The sequence below is a fragment of the Rattus rattus genome, chromosome 3, assembly GCF_011064425.1.
Source record: "Rattus rattus isolate New Zealand chromosome 3, Rrattus_CSIRO_v1, whole genome shotgun sequence".
NCBI classification, from domain to species: Eukaryota; Metazoa; Chordata; class Mammalia; order Rodentia; family Muridae; genus Rattus; species Rattus rattus.
Window position 1 is genome coordinate 128,142,303 of NC_046156.1, and position 21,904 is coordinate 128,164,206.

Genomic DNA, 21,904 nt, shown 5'->3' on the forward strand with positions numbered 1-21,904 from the left:
GATCCAAACAGCAGCTCCCATCTAACAGGGAAGTATAAATTTCCCTATTTTGCCCTTGACAAAAGAGAGTTTTGCTGAAAGCATATGCCGCTGAGTTAGTGTAATTATGTAGATGAATGTTACATCACACAGAGTGGTTGGAGGTTCCGAGATGTCCTCATCCAAATAGCTGTGCCCTAGAAGGCTACCTGAAAACTGACTCCAATCCATCCAAACCAGAATTCCCAATAAAACCAAGGCAAGAAAAAAGATGTCTCTGGAGGAAAGCAGAAATCTTGGGGTTTGGTTTCATGCATGTCAAACAAAGAATTCATGAAGAACTAAAAACCACGTTGGTTTTTTGCAAACTAGTTGTAGCTAAAGGGTGATTTCAAATGCTTGGATTTAAGATTCCCCCAAATAATTAGAGTAACCAGTGGTATGTGGCTTAATTCTGGGCCTTCAAGCAATGCTTTCAGCAAAAGTCTCCTTTTTCAAATAATTTAAATCTAATGAGCTGTCAGGGGGAAAGAGGGAAGGATTATCTAAGGTAACTGACAGGCATTGTGTTCTTCTCTTGTCATCAATTTTTAATTCCTCAACAAGTAGTTTAGCAGTATGAAGACAAGTATTGATGTTTTTGAGAAAAAATGGGACGGGAAAGAGCAGGAGGCAAGGAATAGTGTGCTGGACGTGAGCTCGTGACATTGCTGTGGGTTGATAAAGATAAATTTCAACTTTGCCATGTGTCAGTGACTACCGGAGACACTTAAACTGCCAGGGTCTCAGTACTTTTTACCTATAAAATAGGAAAAAAGTTTTATAAGGTGGTTGATAGGATCAAATCAATCAAAGTCTGAATATATTTCATTCCATGATATATTTATATGCATGCTATGCAAGTGTCCTACTAGCGGAGTTGCCCGGAAGCTCCTATCTTACCAAATCTTGTAGGAATACAGGCCACTGCTGAGTATGGTAGAACAACAGCCTGAAAGTGGAGGGGCCACATGGTCTGTGCATCTAGTGTGTGACTTCCAACCTTCTATGACATCTATTCGCCTGCTGAGGCCTCAGTTTCCTTATTTAAAGGTGGAGGTAAGAACAGTTCTAGCTTGAGTATCTCAGGCAATGACGTAAAGCGCATTCACTGACCTAGGTGCAGAGCCCAGCATGAAATGGGGTATGACGATAAAATAAATAGGAACTATTGTCAGGTGTGATTATTGAGTTAACATCACTGAGTTTCTTTCTAACCCACGAACTGCTCATACAGGTACCTCAAAGCCCAGCACATGTTTCTGCATATCATGTCAGTTCATCTAAGTTTGATTTTTGAAACTTCAAAGGTCTAAATCTGGGTGGTTTACCAATGTTTATTCTGCTTTTCACTTGAGAAAATTTAATGATGTAATTTGGACATATATTGGGATAAATGTATTTATCTGTTATATTCATATATTATCTGCCATCCATCACCAATCTATGATCTATTTATCAGTTATGTATAATCTATCAGTCTCTCTATCATCTATCATCTACCTATCTTCCATCCATCCATCATCTATCTATCTATCTATCTATCTATCTATCTATCTATCTATCTATCTATCATTTATCTATCTATTATTTATCATCTTTCATCTTTTCATTTAGTTTTGTGAATGTTTCTGGCCTTTCATAATCATCTTTTTAATGACAGGCACATAGTTGCCAGGAGGATCCCAGCAGGTCTGCCTGAATACAATGAGAGAATCCTGATAAGACCTTTCCTCCATTCCTTGTCATCCACCATCTTTGACATAGGTACAACAGCACCCATAAGTCACAGATGGTGACAAAAGAGGGCAATAGTAGTGTTTTGTATGTTTATTGCTTATATGTTTGAGTTTTTCTTTTTCTTCTTTCTCCTATTGCCTGTTGTTTTTTCTCTCTATTAAAACATATTATATTACTCCCATTTCTTCTTTTAGTTTATCACTAAGGAAGATAATGTTTCTCAAGAATCATTATTTTATTATTTATATCTATTACCTCTTGTTCAGTTTTTTTCGTATATCTTTTTTACATATTGGTAGGCTTGCAAACAAATTCTTCAAAGCATAATGAATATGATAGTTAGTTCCTTCACCTATACTGGCCCTCCTGAGCCACGACCGCTGCCACTGCTTCCTGAAGTGAATGTCTGGAGCAATGGCGATAGCCTGCTGTTTCCCCTTTGCTTCCTTGAAGTGCAGTGACATAGCAGAAGTACCTAAATAGTCCTGGAGCTTTGGTACAACAGGCTCGTTCCTGGAATTCTCAAAATGATATCAACAAAGATGTCTGCTATTGTACAGACATTAAAGTTTTGAGATCTATTGATAGAAGAATGTGGTATTGCTGCTTGTTCTCCTCCTGTTTCCACCCTCCCAGTCATCTCTATGATGCTGCAAATATCCTGTCTCTCTCTCCCAATGTCTTCACTAACACTGGGTGCTTTCCTGCTCCCAACATGTTTCCTGCCTTGCCCTATAAGAAGGCTTCCCCTTCTAATAGCACTCTAAGCTATTACAACCCAACTCCAACATCGTCTGAAATTTATAAGAGAGAGAGGGTTTGTGGCATTTACCCAGCTGTTTCCAGTATCAAGTGAATCAAATGTTGGGCCTTACTTGGATGCCTTCTCTTGCTCAAATAAGTTATTTAGACAAAAAAACCCCAAATCCAAACCCCAAACCAAAATCGAATGACCCAGCTCTGAAAACCGTCCAGTTGACCCAGAGCAGCTAGGAAGAGGTGCTTTCTGTGTTGTGTGTATGCATTTTAGAATCAGGTAGAGCTTGAATGCAATTGGTTGGAGACACTGCATCATCTTAGATAATGTATTAACTAATTTGGACATCAGTTTTTGCTTCTAGCACTTACATTAATGGGTTCTCAGTTTGTTGAGATAGAATGAAGTTGAGAAAAAAAAATTTTTGTTGTCGTTCTTTCAACTTTTCCCCAGATAGATATTGACTTGGCTTTTCACAAAATCAGTGTTAATGTCCCAGCAGTCCTGATATGTGAATGTTTTGAAGTGGCTAAACCTTTGCTTTTTCTATTGTACCTTACTCTTTGTCACCAGATCTCACAACATTAATTTCTGTGCAATAGCAGATGTAGAGGGAATATCTTTAGTGTTATATGGAAACATTGTCTGTCACTTAAAAATCCTATGGCCTGTAGGAAAGGGTGGAATAGAAGGTGGGACATATGAGAGATAGAGAGAATTCTAGGGTAGAGTTCTAAGCTGAAATAAACCCTGTCTTATCCAAATTCTCTTTATCACAATAGCCTTTATCACAATAAACAGCAAAAGGAAATACTTTTCCAGAGGATCTAGGTTTGATTCCTGGTACCCACATCAGGTGATTCACTATTGCCTTTAACTATAGTCCATGGGATCTTTTGCCTTTGTCTAGTTTCTGGTCACTCCTGCACCCATGTGTTATATAGATACACATATAAAATATGTCTTTAAACATACAGTAAGGAGTGAATGTATTTTTGTTATGAATAATGCTGTTTGAGTCATGGGAATGTTTGTATTAAGACTGAATTGCAGGTCAAAAGACACAATATTTTAGAATTTATAACCGTCAGTCTAGAGGTATGTGAATCAAGGGAGAAGTTGTCCATTATAAAAGCAGAGGCATGGGGGATAAGGTGACTGGGAGAAATTATATATTTTTTAAAGTGAGATTAATTCATTAATCTCATTAGAAGTATTTATTCTGTTAGACTGAGCAGTATGCTTTACTCACAATGATGAGTAGAATATGCAAATCCCTCTGCTCATGACATTTGCATTCTACTCTATGAAAGATGAATTGCGAACAAGCAAATAAATTATTTGTATAGTGTCTTTAAATATTATAAGTTCTGGGTTGCTCAGTATGGAAATCAGTTGCTGTGCAAATATAGGAACCTGAGTTTGGATACCCAAAACACGTATAAGGCCAAATTTGGTAATGCATATCTGTAATCCTTGTGTTCCTATGATGAAATTGGAGACAGACACAGGAAAATCTTGGAAAATTTGCAGGGTAGCTAAGCTAGTATACATAGGAAGCCTCATCTCAAACAAGGTGGAAGGCAAAGTTTGGCATTCATAGTTGTCCTTTGACCTCTATACATGCATTATTTACAGCCACACATAGGGCATAAACACACACATTGCATACACATACTACATATACAAACATCATACACACCTAATATATGTACGCATTATACATGCATAGTGCACATGCACACACCATACACATAATTAATATGTACACACTGTACACACATCATACATTCAGACACATTCCATACATGTGAGGAGAGGGCTATAGGGGTAGCAGAGGGGTAAAAGAAAATGGAAGAGGTAAGTATGATGGGAATGCATTTAGAGATGTCTGAAATTGTCAAAGGACAGATTTAATTGAAAAATATCTTTGAAATATATAGATGTCACATAGAAAACAACAAAGCAAAGAGGAGACATGGAGAGTGTTGAGAGGAGAAGACATTCTCAATGCAGCCTCAGGAAGAAGTTAGTGACTAGCGAGGGCCCCTGACTACATCAAGGAGTGAGTTTCCTGTGTCAGGGAAGAGCTCATCATGGGGAACAGCCAGTGCTAAAGCCCTCCGTGAACAAGGGCTGGTGTGGTTGGGAGCAACAACATCACTAAGAGGCAAATGAAGGCAGGGCCCACTCTTAGGCCCTTGCAAAGGTTTCCATCTGGCTTATATTCGCATTTAAACAAACTGAAATACTTAAGAAAGAACAATTCTAGCTGTTGTGTTGGTGATAAAATGCAGCTAAGTAAGTTTTTGGGCAAGTAGGCCAGTTACCATTGTGTTGCCGTTACTAAAGGAAAAGATCACCTGTCTCTTATTGGGATGCTGGTGCAGAGACAGTAACGTGTGACCAGATCCTGGAAATAGGCTAAGAATAGAGCCCGTAGGATTTGCTCATGGATTGAAAGTGGATTCTGAACAAATATTTGATTCCATGGTGATGCTGAGGCTTTTGGCCTAAGAAAATGAAGGACTAAGCAACTATCAAATCTGAGGAGAAGGCTGAGGACTTACCAGGGCTTAGGTGGATATTGGAAGTTCAGATTTAGATATATAAGCTTTGTGCAGATCTTTTAGAAACGTAGTCAGAGATCTGTGCTAAGCAGCTGGACAAAGGAATTTAGAATCCACAGAAGTCCAAGTTAGATATATGCACTTGGGGGAGAGTGGCACAAAGGAATATTGAAGCCAGAGGACTGGGCTACGTCTCTGTTGGAGTACAAACATGGATGGGTGCTCAAGATATACACATTCCTACAGAGCTAAACAAAGAATTCACAGCTGAGGAATGCTGAATGGCTGAGAAGCACCTAAAGAAATGTTCAACATCTTTAGTCATAAGGGAAATGCAAATCAAAACAACCCTGAGATTCCACCTCACACCACTCAGGATGGCTAAGATAAAAAACTCCAGCGATAGCAGATGCTGGCTAGGATGTGGAGAAAGAGGAACTCCTCCATTGTTGGTGGGATTGCAAACTGTTACAACCACTCTGGAAATCAGTCTGGGGGTTCCTCAGAAAGTTGGACATAGTAATACATGAAGACTCAGCTATACCTCTCCTGAGCATATACTCAAAAGATGCTCCAACACATAACAAGGACACGTGCTCCACTATGTTCATAGCAGCCTTGTATATAATAGTCAGAAGCTAGAAAGAACCCAGATGTACGTCAACAGAGGAATGGATACAGAAAATGTGGTACATTTACACAATGGAATACCACTCAACTATGAAAACAATATCATGAAATTCTTAGGCAAATGGATGGAACTAGAAAATATCATCCTGAGTGAGGTAACTCAATCACAAAAGAACTCACATGCTATGTACCCACTGATAAGTAGATATTAGTCTAAAAGCTCGGAATAGCCAAGATACAATTTACAAACCACATGAAGCTCAAGAAGGAAGGTAAAAGTGCAGATGCTTCAGTCCTTCTTAGAAGGGAAAACAAAATACTCAAGGGAGGAAATACAGAGACAACGTTTGGAGCAGAGACTAAAGGAAACAGATTGGCCCACCTGGGGATCCATCCAATGTACAGACACCAAACCCAGATACTATTGCAGATGCCAACAAGTGCTTGCTGACAGGAACGTGATATAGCTGTCTCCTGAGAGGCTCTGCCAGAACCTGACAAATACAGAGGTGGATACCTGCAGCCAACCATTCAACAAAGAACAGGGTCCGCAATGAAAGAGTTAGAGAAAGGACTGAAGGAGTTGAAGGGGTTTCCAATCCCATAGGAAGAACAACAATATCAACCAACCAGACACCCCAGAACTCCCAGGACTAAACCAACAAGTAAAAAGTACACATGAAGCAACCCATGGCTCCAGTCGCATATGTAGCAGAGGATGGCCTTGTTGAGCCTCAATGGGAAGAGGGCCCCTTGGTTCTGTGAAGGCTCAATGTCCCAGTGTAGGGGAATGCCAGAGCGGGAAGCTGGGTGGGAGGGAGAACACCCTCAGAGAAGCAGGGTGAGGGAGATGGGATATGGGGTTTCCAGAGGGGAAACCAGGAAAGGGCATAACATTTGAAATGTAAATAAAGAAAATGACCAATAATAAAAAGGTATACATTTTATCTCCCAAATTTAGGAAGTATCAAACTTTGTGAAGGCTCCTATGGACCGCTACTCTTCCTTATGCATCTGGGAATAAATGCACTCTCATAGGAAGAGATTACATAGTGTCTGTAGATTGCGTAGGCCTGCTTTAAGTTAGTTTTATTCTAGTGTTCATAAGTGAGAACCCAAACTTCAGAGATGGTATTGAAGACCTGACTGAAAAAATGTCTTAAACTAGATCATGCAAATAATATTATGCTTTCTTTTTTTTCATTTTTATTATATATTTCTTTACTTATATTTCAAAGGTTATTCCCCTTCCCGGTTTCCTGTCCATAAGCCCCTATCCCCTCCCCCATAAGGGTATTCTCCCTATACATCCCCCTTATTGCCCTCCCCCATATTCCCCTGCACTGGTGGGTTCAACCTGACAAGACCAAGGGCATTCCCTTCCACTGGTGGTTCAACAAGGCTATTCACTGCTACATATACAGTTGGAGCCCTGGGTCAGTCCATGTATAGTCTTTAGGTAGTGGTTTAGTCCCTGGAAGCTCTGGTTGGTTGGCATTGTTGTTTTTATGGGGTTGCAAGCTCCTTCAACTCTTTCAATACTTCCTCTAATATGTGAAAGAAATCTATGATAGCTCATTGAAAAGACTGGAGTGGTTGCTTCTTTATGTATTTAATTATCTATTTTTTTCCCTTAACACACACACTTTTGCATACTTGTTTTTTAAAGCAAATCCTTCTTTTGGTTGATTCAGTAGCAGTGCCATCAATGCCAATGCTGGTTTCTACCATTTCAAATGCCAAGGCTTTGGTTAGTAAAAGCCATGTAAAGTTTACATACAAAAAGTGTGCTTATTATTTACCTGGATATCTTTCTAGAGCATGTGGGCATCAAAAATGGATGAAATGAGGGATAGGAAAAGGGATGGGAGAAAATAATGCCTGTACTCGAAAAATACAGATGGGTGTTGCTGCAGTTCAAATGCAAGGATTCTGTGACTTTAAAACACGTTGTCAAGTACTCTAAAGAGTTCTTCTCCTGCTTTAAAGGTTCGTGTAAAGTTTCTTTCTCTTTATTATTTTCAGACTAAATTTATCTCAAAATTTTTGTAATTCTGTTGTCATTACATAAAAATGTATACATTTAATACTAGCCTGAAATATACTGTTGAGCATAGACAAAAGTAGAAAAAAGTAAGAATAAATATCATCACCCCCAAATATCTCTGCTTATTCATATAATCCATATACTCCTTATTGTCTAACTCCCCATAGAATTTTATGTACATATACAAATGTGTGTTTGGGTAAAATATACATTTTACATAGTGTGTATACAATACAACTATCTTTTTAATGTGCTGTCACAGATGTGTTTTACATATTAAGTATTAGAAAGTATAATCAGTATTTACGTTCTAGTTTAAAGTCTTAGTGCTTGATTTTTAAAACATATTTTAGACTTAATTTTCTGATGACAATGGCCAAAGTATGTTCTGTTTTTTTTAAGAAAAGGTTTCCAAGAGATCACAAAACGATAGGTCAAAAATATAAATTACAAGACCCTTTGAAGAAATGGCTAGTTCAAGGGTTAAAATAAGCAAGTCACAAGATGAACCTGGACAACCCACGGTGTCATAAAGCACAGGGATACTCAAGTATGTCACAGCCATGTTAAAAGGCTACATACTCTATCCTTGTCAGCCAAATAAGGTCAAACTGGAACACAGAAAAGTAAAATGATTGTGCACAACAAACGTCCCTCTATCAAATAGAATATAATGAATATATAATGAGAAAAATGACCAAAAAATTAAACATGGTGGCGTGATCTATGCATATGTCCTCCAAAATAGTGCAGCAATTCATTACCAGGAGAAAGAAGATCTTATAGGAGAGAAGACTGGGACATAGCAACTTCATCAGAGCCACCAAAAGATGCAACAAGTTCAGCACAGCATCCCTGCATCCCTTCAAGCATCTCATAAAAGATGTATGTTATGGAGAAGTTCATGTGGAAACATCACACATACCCTTGGTAATGAAACAAACATCAAATCAAAATGAAGTTCTGCCTTAAACAAAGAATACTTAACTTCAAATATGAAGTGCATTTTCTGGTTTTAGTTAAGAGTTTTATTACCAACTTTAATATATAAATTAATATATATATAGTTATATATATACATACATATATATATCTTGTAAGGAATAGTGGAAATCTTATTAAAGCAATACCTATAACTCTTATTTTTGATATATAAATATAATTTAATGTTTAGAGCCATTCAGAAGTCACTGCCAAATTGAGCAGATGGCAAAGATTTTTTATGTATGCCCTGCCCATCCACATATACAACCTCCTCTTTTTCAACACCCTGCAGTATGGTGACACTTCAGTTCCAAAGATTAATGTATTCCCCTCTTATTACCCAAAGGTCACAGGTAACATTTGGGTCATTGATTTCAACACTAGAATGACACTTATATGTGTTGACATTTATGGTAACACTCCTAATAGTGTCCCCGCACCTTAGAATCTTTGTGGTTCACTTTTTCATTTCTCCTGCTCTGTGACTTCTGGACATCTCTATGGTTTTACCTACTATAAACTATCATAAAATTTGGATTCACACAGAACATAGCCATTTCACATCTACCTTCTTCACTTTGTCATATATTTGTGGTTTTCATTAAAATATTCATTGAAAATATGTATATAGTCATGTCTGTCTCTTGCTTCACATGTTCATTTATGTTCAATATTGAGTAATAGTCAATTAATATCTACACGGTATAGTTATCCACTTGACTACTGAGAGACCTTAGATGATTCCAAACTCAAACGGTTATGAATGAAGCTGGTGTAGTCAGCTATGGGCAGGTTTCTATGTCATAATGCATTTTCAGACCATTTGCATGACCCCAAGGCTGTGACTACTTTGCCCTGTAATAAGAATATGGCTACACTTTTAAGAAACTTCCTTCCAGACCATCTTTCCGGGAGGTTGTGCCAGCTTGTAAAGATTGAAAATTCCTTCTGTTCTCCCTCCTCTCCAACATTTGGTGCTGTTACTATTCTGAAGATTGGATGTTCTAATAGGCTAAATTGACATATTATTAATTTCAAGTGCATTTTCTTAGTGATGCATTGTTTATAGCATATTTCCTGTATATTTGCACATATATAATCTTCTGGCCATGTTTAAAAGGGGACTTTAGGTTGTTTTATTATTGAGTAAGTTTTGTGTATTTTGGATAAAAGGTCTTGGTCAGACATGTGTCATAATTTTTTCTCCCAGTCTATGTATTTTAATTTTTCTGAGAGTACATTTAGAGCAAAAGTTTCTTTTCCTATTTATGACTTATTTTAATGAAAAATATTTTTGTAATTTCATACCATGTATTTGATCATATTTACCATCCCTCTCCCAACTCTTCCCAATTCATATTCTTTCCCCACACTCCCAACTTCCTTCTTCCTTCCTTCCTTCCTTTGTTCCTTCCTTTATCCCTTCCTTCCTTCCTTTCTTTCTTCGTGCCAATAGAATCATTTTGTGCTGATCATGTACTCTTGAGTATATATCCTTTCACTAGAGCCTTCTCAATCTGTCAAAGACTATATATGTACCCTTTAAAAAATGTGCTTTCCTCCCTCAATTGTCAACAGCTCCTCATCTGAGGGTGGACTTCATACTTACTTCCTGCTTCTCTGCTGGGCTTTTTAAACCCATCTTATCAATGATGTCTTCCATAGATTTTGCTTCTAGTGTTGTGTCTCAAAGGTCATCCATACCTAAGGTCATCATCTGTCTTTTCTCCATGTTCTTTCTAATAGTAGGTTTCTACTTTGACAGGGTAGTGAAATGGACAGGCAAGATCATGGAGTCAGTGGGTTTTACTTACAATTGGGGAATATATTTTTCTAGGCTATTTTAGTGGAGAGATTGGGAGAATGCATATTCGAACATCTCTGCCTTTCTATGTTTCTCCATTAAAACCAAGAACATGTCGTAATATCTTGAGTTTAAACTAAGTAGAACATAATTCATTCTAGGTGTTTCTCTCTTCAGATCTGAAAGTTCTTAGCTTATGAGTGAAGCATCATTTTATTTTTTCAGAAATTTCTCTATTTAGTTTGCTGCTCTGGGGGAACTGACCTTCATGGCTTTTACTTCCCTTGCTTGGTATAGATGTCCTAACCCTGCCTGAGCTCAAGGCTCTACTGGGCTTTGATCTTAGAGGAGCTTTAGTCTGTGTCCCATGTCCGTACTTGCCTGTGTGAATATCTTTTCAACCTCAGTTCCCTAACTTCTCATATAGTCACCTTCCCATGAGAACCTTTCTTCAGTAGCTTAGGCTCCCTCTTTCTGTGGAGGTTGGAGATGGTAGTGAATTATTAATTTAAAATTATTTATTATGGCTGATTCATATGAGACAGTCTTTTGATATAGCTGAATTATTCAAAGTAGTCCTCCCAAAGCTTCATTTTGTTTTTAATGTCCGCCCTTGATATCCGCAGGAGACATCTTTGGGGTCACAGTCTTTCTATGGCGAATACTAGAGCATGTCACAGCAGTGTGTTGGAGCAATAATGTGTGTGGGAATTGCCATAGCATGCAAGCTAGACATGGACGTTTCAATCAAACACTCTGGCTGACAGCAATCCATGTGTCTCAAATAAGAAACGCTGATTTAGAGAAAGACAATGCATACTTAAAGAAATGTTTCTACATTAAAAGAACACCCATAGAGAAGGGGATGGGGAGGGGTTAGGGGGATATTGGCCCAGAAACTGGGAAAGGGAATAACAATCAAAATGTAAATAAGATATACCCAAATTAATAAAGATGAAAAAAAAAAGTTCAGACAGAGTGTACGAGAATATTTTTAGGAAAATACCAAAATTCAGAGCAGAAAGGACATTGTACAGTTGGAGACACCTCTCCTGTGTATATTCTACTTTCAAAATAGGCTACTATTTTCTGCAGTATTCAGGGACCAGGAACTGAAGTCCTTGAATGTCCTTATTCTTTTTAGGGGATTTTTAGTAAAATGATACCATATAAAATTGTCTAAAAGGACTTTGAACAGCACTCTATTTTGAACCCACTTATCCAATTTTAAGTGTTTAAGAACTTTTCTTCCAGGTAAGAAGAGTAAGTTCAGAATTGTCTGAATAGCTACAAAATACTTGTAGTTGTTGAAAAAAAAAATCCAAAGTGCCGCACACCCTTGGAAGAAATTACTTCGTCATTTGGTGTAATGCAAAACTGAAAAGCCGGCTTGAAGTTCACCCTACAGTTGAAAATTTGTTGGTGTTCAGTTCCGTGTAACTAATGTTCTACTTTTCCCCCGTTGGTCCCTTTGATTTCTGTCACTTCTGACGACCAGCGCTGTGAGGCTTGAGGCCACTCAGGTTCCAAATTTGTGACAAGTCCCCCAGGGCTCACTGGAGTGGCAGTAAGTCCTCGCAGTTTGATTTCCTTTCAACCACTGAAGTGTTAGAGAAGTGCTAACAAAGGCTCCTGTGGAAAACAGCAGTTCTGTTTTCTGACTGTCCACCCTAGTCAAGGCTTGCCTCTTTTGTTCCATTGATTTTATTTTGTGGACGAATTTTAATTCATTTCTCCATGGAATGCGGAGTATGGTTTCCCCACCTGCATGACTCCTCGGCTGCATTTGCAGCATCCCGTTCAACATTCTTCTCAGCCCTCTCACCTGCAACAGAAACCTGGATCTCACTTTTGAAACTTCTATGCTTTCAGACTGTGATTTTTCACTTTAAACACACAATGTTTTTATGTTATAAAATTTGATCCTCTCTTAATAGTACAGATAAGTCTCGTGTTCACTGAAGCGTTACTCGGTGATATTTTATCATCAACTCAATAAAAGAAAGTCATTTTCAGAGAAAAATGTAGTAAAAGTCTATACAATGCGGTTAATCAAGAAGAAAGAACCACAGCATTTTTAATGAGAGACGGGTATTACAGGAAGGAAATGATGGCTTTCGGGTCAAAGAGAACCACCCACGCCAAACTGGATCCCTACTTCTTCCAAGTCCACCGAGAAGCAAACGAACTCAGCTGTGAAAGTAACAATAAAAGCAACACACAATCTGTCTTAGGAGAACATGTGTGAACCTCTATGCTAAAATCAACTTATGGACTCCCAACTGAACCAGCACTTGCTGAGACAAAAGAAAAAATATGACTATGGTTTAAGATATAAGGCAGAACAATTGTTTTCATGGTCGCCATTTGAACATGATAACCAAGAAAACACGCTGAGCAATAGGGAATCTATCGTAGCCCCCTTTGTCTTCTGAAGATTTTTTTTCTTACAAAATAATACCATAGCACACGATCCAAAATGAATTACAAAGCCACTCTATTTTGCAGTTATTTATCCAATTTTTATTGGTTAAGTAGCTTTTTTCTAGACAAGGTAAGTTCTGAATGTGAACAGGTGCTGTGTCTAGAGTAAACTTTCCAATATCAACATTAAAATTTCAGACTATTTAGAAGCAAGGAGAAAGAAGCTAGGCAGCTCTTGCTTTCTGTTTGCTCTGACTAATGGCACCCATTTTGTTTGGCTCTGGGAAATACAGCACAGCATCGGTGAGTCCTGTGTATATTTTAATGACTGCCTTTTCTACCACTTATGTCCTATTTCTCACAATTTGGAGACTGCATCCTATGCGAAAACTAGATGGGAAGAGTTGATATACTTGTGGCCAGAGACATGTCCTTTTAGGCACAGTTTGTGTACGTGTCCACTAGGTCAGCTGACACTTGTCTTCCACTTTCTGAACCTGTTATTCATTCTGTTATCTTCGGTGACCTGGAAGATGGGCATGTGTTAGCTATGTCCCCATGGATCTTTTCCACGGCCGACTAATGGATGAAAATGCATGGCAGAAGGACATAGCGCAGGACATAGTGTGTGGCTTTTCTACCATTCTTTCTCAGTCTGGACTGTGATTGTATCTTCACTGAATATGAATTCCCTATACTACCCTGCCTCTGTCCTCCCCATCACTACAGCCAACCACTCTGTTCCTGGCACACCAGCCTAGGAAACAGTTAAACGCTACTGTGGAGAACACTGATTCGTTCACCTACACCCAATAGTGATCAGAAGCCTATAGATGTGGGCCGTGGGAAGGCAGGGCCCTCTGAGGTGTGATCAGCAGTCTGTTAATGTGGGCCTCGGGAAGGCTGGGCCCTCTCAGGTGTTCCAGTGTGCCGTGAGTACATATGGGACCACAGTACTCCTCTGTTGCCAGCCTTGCTCCTCCTGCAGTGGACAGTGGACTCCTGGTACATGAGTCCACTCCAGGTGTGCTCCTAGACACTAGGCTTGGGAATGTTCTCCATATCTCCTCCTAAGTCTTAGTTTAATATGGAGGATTTATTTTCTTATCATTTGACTAGGCAGCTTGATTTTCTTTAATCTTATCTCTAGACTACAAATATGCACATATCCTGTAGAAAGTATGATTGCTGCTGTCTCCATTCTCCATGCCTGTTTGACTACACTCCTTGCCTGCCGTCCTCTGCTGTGACCTTATTTACCTGTATCTCCTAAAACTTAGTGGTCCTGTGCTGCTGGGTGTCTGCTTGTTATCTTTGCCCTCCCTCGATTGCCTTCTTTACCTATAGCTGCCCTTTTAACTTGCATCGCAATCTCACTATCTCCAATGCTGCCTTTTTATCAGGTATAAATTTAAGTCTCTTTTAGTCTTTACTTCACCCTTTAAACTGAGTCTCTGAATGTCTGAGTCCCCAATGAATATGAAGTTCAGTATTTTGGCTTTGTTTTTAACATGTGGATTTAACATAAAGGAAAATGAGTCCGAAGGGATTCATTTGTTTTGGGTTTAGAGCAGGTGTGTATGAATATATATACATGTATATGTATATATATACACATACATATATATGAATATATGAAACAAAAATAAGCCTTTGATCATATGGTTATTTCGAAATAAATTTCATCTTAATGGTGTTTCTTTTCTTCCTCCGCACTGTATTTTCAAATCAAAACCCCTTTTATTTGACAATGGAGAAAATATTATATCTCGAATTCATAAATATTTTGTGCACTGATGTTCCTATAGAATGGAGTCAATTTCCTGGATAAGAATGGAATGGTGTTTAAATAAGGTGATGAAAAATTGGGTCCTTTTAGTCTTTCCCACTAAAAATATCCAAGAAGAAAGGGGGCTCGGAAATGAAGGAGTGAACACATCAGCAGAGACTTACTTCTGAGTTCTCCTCTAGATTCTGGGCTACATTGCTCGTTCTGTATCACGGATCTATACACAGCCTTCCCTGAGAACCTTGTAATGTGCTCTTATTTTAACAAGTACCATGCTCTCAATGTCCTTCCGGGACGGTGAGTCACTTTGAAAAGCACTCACTTGTCTTGGCAGTCTTATTTTTAAACTTAGAGTTGCAATATTAAAGTCACAGATGAAGTGTAGATAAAATGTAAAGAATTAAAAATGACTAGTATTTTCAAGATGGGACTTTGGAAGGCAGTTTGAACGTGTTATAACTTCTCAGTAGAGAGGAATTACGAAGGGATAAGTGCCTTCGGGGTGTAGGGCATTCTCTTTCTTCCTCCAATGTCAGGATAGGAACAGTGGAATACACTAGAAACAACTCCAAATTACAGTGTCTATGTGAACATTTTTAGAATTTTTTCTTTTTGGATAGTAAGTATCTGGAACCTTTGCAAGTTGCACTGTCAAAAGCCCAATTTTCTATTAATTTGTTTCTTTTTAAAATTAATTATTTTATTTATTTACTTTCCAAATATAATCACTCTCCCTGTCCCCTCACGGAGGTTTTTCTCGCCATCCCCCTTTGCCTCTGAGAGGGTTCCCTACCCAGGCATCAAGTCTCTTCAGGAGTTGAAGTCCGTTTTTCAAAAAGAGACTCAGTTTTCTAAGGTCTCTCTGCTCAGTGATGATTGGATAATGGCTCATGTTAAATTCTCCCCTTGGATATTAAGTTTTTGCATGAGAATAGTGAACAGTTGTGAAGTTTTTGTAAATAAATGTCTTTGTGGAAATCTGCTTAATGGCCAGGCAGCCAATTCCACGGGCACAAGGAGGAGTCTTTCTTCCACAGAACATGTGACATGTTTTAGTTCTGTCTTGACTCCTGTTTAGAAAGCCTTTGCTCAAAGCCTGATGAATTAACCGCCAAACATGCCAAAGTTCATTGTTGGGTTTCGAGACTATATTAACATTTGTTATGCAGGTTCAGATGGGAGGAGAGGAGGGAGGGAAACAAGCAATTGTTCTTTGAACTCATGAAAGATAATTCATGGTATAAATGGGAATGAGGCATGAAGTAGACAGGAAACTGTACAGAGTCATGACTTACGATGGAGAGAGTGCTTTATGCTCCAGCTAGGGAACTACATGCTGCTGGATGATGACCCCCAAAGAGCATATACACTTGTTCCATATACATGGAAAAGCCTAGGTTTACCTTGCAATCTTAAAAACACTATTTATTCACCTGCAACATAATGGGTATGAAGTAGATACATAACCCACCAGGCTATAACAAGTTCTAGAACCATCCTTCATTAATCCAATTTTAATATTCTGTAATAATAATAAACCTTTAAAATAGAAAGCATAAATGTGTATTAGGCTCTTTAATGTCAAGACCAAAACATCTGCACTCAAAATATGCAAAAATATGTAGAAACACCACTTGCTTTCGATTTGGAGAAATGGAAGTATCCCTGTAGGTAGAAGAAAAATCACTGGCAATAGTTAAGAAGCTAGGTCTCTTATTCAGTTTCCCCGTGTAATGATTTATGATGATTGCACCATTCATATTATTTTTTATTTTAAAGTTATTATTTATTGACAATTTTAATGCTATAAACAAGAGATTTCAGATGTATGGAAACCATTGCATTTATGAGTGCTTTGCAAAGGTGTTGAACAGTGACTTTTCTTGTAAGTGGACTCATCAATTCTTTCTTTTCTAAAAGAAAAAAAATTTATTGGTTATTTTATTTATTTACATTTCAAATGTTATCCCCCTTCCCAGTTTCTGGGAGGGGAGGCCCTTGGTCCTGTGTAGGGAAATGCCAGGGCAGGGAGACTGGAGTGGGTGGGTGGTGGGTGGGTGGGGAAGCATCCTCATAGAAGAAGGGGAGGAGGATGGGATAGAGGGTTTGCAGAGGGAACACTGGGAAAGTAATTTACTTGAAATGTAAATTAATAAAATAACCACCAATTCTTTCTTTAAAGCGTTGGCTTGGTTTAGGCTCTAACTAATACAGAGGGTCACATTCATTCTGTGCTCAAGCAGGCTTCTGTATTTGTTTTCTTTCAGAAATGAGGAAGTGACTAACTCATATTTGTAACTTCACACTGTCAGTACCAATGTCCCCAGGGCATCCTGTGTCAAGGTTTACATTTCATTTTCATTTCCCTTTTCTTGCAATTTTCAGGAATTAAGTTTTAACTTTAGATGTACTGTAAACATAAACCTTATTTTTAAGAACATACCATGACAAATTATTTTAAAATTTATCTGATTAATGTTGTTAATCAAAGTTTGTCAGGATTTTGTGAGAGTCTTAAGAGAAACAAATAACATCTAAAATGCCTGAATTTATAATACTAATAACTCCTACTGTTTGGAGAAGCAATCAAATTTTGCAAGTTTGAATTGTTTGGTTGGTAGATAATTGTAAGCTTAGTAAAATTATGTTTTAGGTATATATGTGTATATATTTGTGTGTATATGTGTATATGCATGCTTGGATATGTGTGTATTGGAAAATGCCACTATTGACTAAATCTAACACCATTAAAAATAGTTTATTTCAAACCAAGATATCTTGAAGAGAGCTAATAGCCCTTTTACATTTTTGAGATTATGATTAAAACATTTCTTTTTTCTCTTTTCTTTCTACAAATGCTCTCTTATATCCCTGTCCAGTCTCCTTCAAATTCATAGCTTCTTTCCCCCAATTGTTATTTTATATTACATGCTTGTATATACATATATGCATACACATACACAAACACAAACATACACATGCACATACATATATATATCATATAGATATAGATATACATATGCATATACATATACATGCATGTATGTGATCTTTAATAAAAATTTGCATGACCAGACTTTATAGAAGAAGCACTTCACAATATATTTTATTGCATTTTGTTTATTAATTTATTTTACGTGTGGGGTACTGTAAGTGTATGACACAGAGGTCAGAGGGCAGCTTGTTGGAATTGACTCTCTTCTCTTTGTAGTCCCCCTGAAATCGAAACTAGCTTGTTTGATTTGGCAGCAGACACCTTTACTTACTGAGCTCTCTTGCCATCCCAGGTTAAATGTTTTAAAATAAAATATAAGAATTTAAATTGATGTCAAATTTGTTTGATATGTTAACAAAAGAATAAATTAAAGCTTCTTTTGAGTACCACTCTTTTAAGAGAACCACCAATATTATTTTGTATAAATTTATTATTATGGTTTCCATTGCCTTTGTATTATTCTGAAACTTGGTTTCCTCATTTTCAAATTACTTAACAATGAATGAAAAAGAAGTAAATAATGAGAATTTTTACGTTAAAAGTCACATTTCTTCCACAGTTTTTATAGTTTGCTTATGGAGAGCTGTCTTAGTGATGGTTTCCATTTTGGTGAAGAGACACTATGACCAAGGGAACTCATATAAATGCCTTTTTTCTTTAATTGGGGTTGGCTTGCAGGGTTAAGGTTCAGCCCACTATCATCAAGGCAGGAACATGGCAGCATCCAGGCAGGCATGGTGCAGAAGGAGCTGAGAGTTCTACATCTTCATCTGAAGGGCACTAGGAGAAGACTGCCTTGAGGAAGCTAGAAGAGTCTCAAAGCCCATCCCAACAGTGACACATTTATTACAAGACCACATCTCCTAATAGTACCACTCCCTGGGCCAAACATATCAAGAGAGCCAGTACATCTTTGAGTGCCCATAGTAGATCTCTTATAATTATCTTTACATTTGGACTTTTGATATTAATTTTAATTTTTAACAATATCTTATTCCATGGGAATTTACAAATTTTGTTCCCATAGAAACTAAAAGAGCTATAGGGATTACTATTAAGTTAGAATTAAATTTCTGGAAATTAATTTCACTGTACTTTCTTAATAGAAAAAAATTGCTATGCAAGCAAACTTGGAGCCATTTCATACTAAAATTTCTAATGCTGTAAAAACAAAAGGTAAATTCCTCTGAGGTAATGAAATTTTGAAGTACATAATTTCTTCTACTCATGCTTATTCATTGACAGCATATAATTCTGTAAATGATTTAACTGGCCACTTGACACACTTTGGCAAATGATAATCTATTTGTGATTGCATTAACACTTTAATTTCCTCTTAATCTTTACACATATGTAATTCTAAATTGGAAAAATCTGCCAAAACTAGTTTTAAAACTACCACAAACATTGAACAAGAATCTTCCCCAAAAACATTGTAATTTTGCAGGAATACAATGTTAATAATAGAAATTTTAAAACTCTTATTCCTCAAATTTTCTTTTGAACACCTTTTTGATAGATTAATGTCTGATTTTTTAAGGTTGTGATAATTGATCCTCTATTTGCTATTACTCCGTATGCTTAGATAAGTAGTTTGCAGAGGTGTGTGACCACCTGTCTGTATAACAGCCAAAGAGCCAGCAATAGGGCTCGTCAATGTGGACCAGCACTAATACCCATAAAATGGAAGATAAAACTCAGACTTCTGCTTAAATTAAATGAGCCAGTCAGGTAATTTGATGCCACTATGGTATCTGTTCATTCTGCCCTTACTCTAGATCCTTCTTCCTATTTTGACAAGGCAACTTTTGAATAGTTGATTTATTTACACTATGAAATTATATTACTTTATAATTGATAATTTATGCTGTTTCATATAAGTCATATTATGTAGCTCTTCACTATTACATAAAGTATTTTCTTTGGTGTTATGATTATATGCTTAAGAAATATAATGCTAAAGAAAATATTTTTGAATTATTGGGTAAAGAACCATCATATTTCCTGCCCATCAGTGGCTTTGATTCTAATTATAATTGAACAATATATTTCTAATATAACAACTAATTTTTAATTCTGTTTTGTATATTTTATATGTATGTGTGTGCCACAGTGTTTGCATGGAAGTCAGAGAACAATCTGCAGGAGTTTCTTCTGCCCCTCAGTTCAATAATCAGACTCGGGCTTGGAAACAGATATTTTTAGCCACTGAATCATCTTAATGGATACCTTCTACTTATTAAATTTTAATGACCAGGTTTGAAATATCTTTTAAGAAGTTGTATATCTGTATCTGTATTTCCATCTATATCTACTGCTCTCTACCTACCTATGTGTCTATGCTTCAAATTCTGAAATCAATATCCAAACTTGGTCAGAATGAATTATAAAAGTAATTTTTATTCACCAGATGTAATTGATTCCTCAGAGACTCAACGCTGAATAATCTCACCCTTTCTAGCTCTTTTTGAACTTCACCTGGCTGGTTCAATTCAGTTGTCTTTTTTTTTTTTTTTTTGTATTTTTTTTTTATTAACTTGAGTATTTCTTATGTACATTTGGCAAACATCCCTTCCCTCCCCCTTCCTTATGGGTGTTCCTCCCCACTCCTCCCCCATTGCCGCCTCCCCCACAGTCTAGTTCACTGGGGGGTTCAGTCAGTCCTTCCACTGGTGCTCTTACTTTTAGAACTATGAGGTCAGAGTCCAGGGTCAGTCCATGTATAGTCTTTAGGTAGTGGCTTAGTCCCTGGAAGCTCTGGTTGCTTGGCATTGTTGTACATATGGAGTCTCAAGCCCTTCAAGCACTTCCAGTTCATTCTCTGATTCCTTCAACGGGGGTCCCGCCTCAGTTCAGTGGTTTGTTGCTCTATTCTGGCTGTGTCTCTCAGGTCGGGACCCACATTCCTGTCGGTCTGCACTTCTTGCTTCATCCATCTTGTCTCATGTGGGCAGGCTCTGAATGGGGTGTTCCTTCAGTCTCTGTTTTAATCTTTGCCTCTCTTCCCTGCCAAGGGTATTCTTTGTTCCCTTTTAAAGAAGGAGTGTTCTCACATTTTGACAGTTGTCTGTCTTAAAATTTTCTCTAAGCCCACTGATTAAATCTGACTTCTCTCAGGCTTTTGACTAAATTGCTCTGTTTGGCCTCATATTAACCTTAGCAATGTGTTCTACTGTCATCTTCTGGCTCCTTTTTACTCTCTGTCTTGTTCTCTTTTTACCTGTGTCTAGCTTTTTCTCTCTGCCAGATGTCTTTGTAAAATGGTCTTGTTAAAATTTCCCTCTCTTTCTGTCCCCCCTCCCTTTCCCTTTCCCTGTAAATAGACTTTCTTTCCTGTCTGTTCTTCTGGTAGTTTGCTGTATCCTACCTCTTGCTTATTCTGTCAAATCTTTCTCTGATTCAACACTTTGTTTGCCTCTCAATTAAATATCATTTTCAAACATGGCTGCTTCCTTCTATGAGCTAACCTTACCTTCATGTTAGGAATTAAAGGTGTGTACTCAGGTGTATCTGTATTCTAGTCAGATCACAGAGACCTAGAAGGTCTTTGGATCTGATCAGAATTTCATGTTGATGACTATATTATTTTCTATGTCACATTTTTGCCATTCTGTATTGTATTTTCTGACAAGTTCTGTGGCTATAAAGAAACTCGGCCGTTTTCAGGAGAGTGGCTTTGTGGAGAATCAGCTGGTGGAGACTAGTTGTTCTTCTCTTGACTATGCTAGTTGTATTTAATCCCACAAGGTTGCATACTGCCATGTTCAACTATGCTTAGGGAAAGGGAGATGGGAGGAGTTATCCTCCCAGTACACTGGTCAAGATAGACAGGTTAGGAAATGAACAAAGGAGGGCAAGGTGCAGTCAGTCCTCATCCTCATGGTCATCATCAATATGTTTTGAGCTTATATGTGAGCTTATATATGAGATCAAGGTATTCTGAGATTGGGGTATTGTACTAGGAAGAGTATACAACATGGATAAATGACTGAAGCAATGTTGATGCATACAGTAAGGCTAGTTTTGTAGATATAAATCTAGGTCAGTGCTGTGTCCATGTAATACAGTTCCTCATGTTGTGGTGACCCCAAACCATAAAATTATTTCATTTATACATCATAACTGTAATTTTGTTATTGTTATGAA

The 21,904-nt window shown here is 37.6% G+C and overlaps 1 protein-coding gene across 4 annotated transcripts in view; it reads left to right on the forward strand.

Annotated features, from left to right (window-relative positions):
• Nlgn1 (neuroligin 1) overlaps window positions 1-21,904 on the forward strand; it is an 858,670-nt gene that overhangs the window by 21,921 nt on the left and 814,845 nt on the right. For 2 of the 4 annotated variants that reach the window (XM_032898593.1, XM_032898590.1), the window contains exon 2: window positions 17,031-17,106. The exons of the other annotated variants lie outside the window; for them this stretch is intronic. The gene's annotated coding sequence lies outside the window, so the exon portion shown is untranslated. The remainder of the gene's footprint in view (window positions 1-17,030; window positions 17,107-21,904) is intronic. 4 annotated transcript variants of the gene reach the window in all.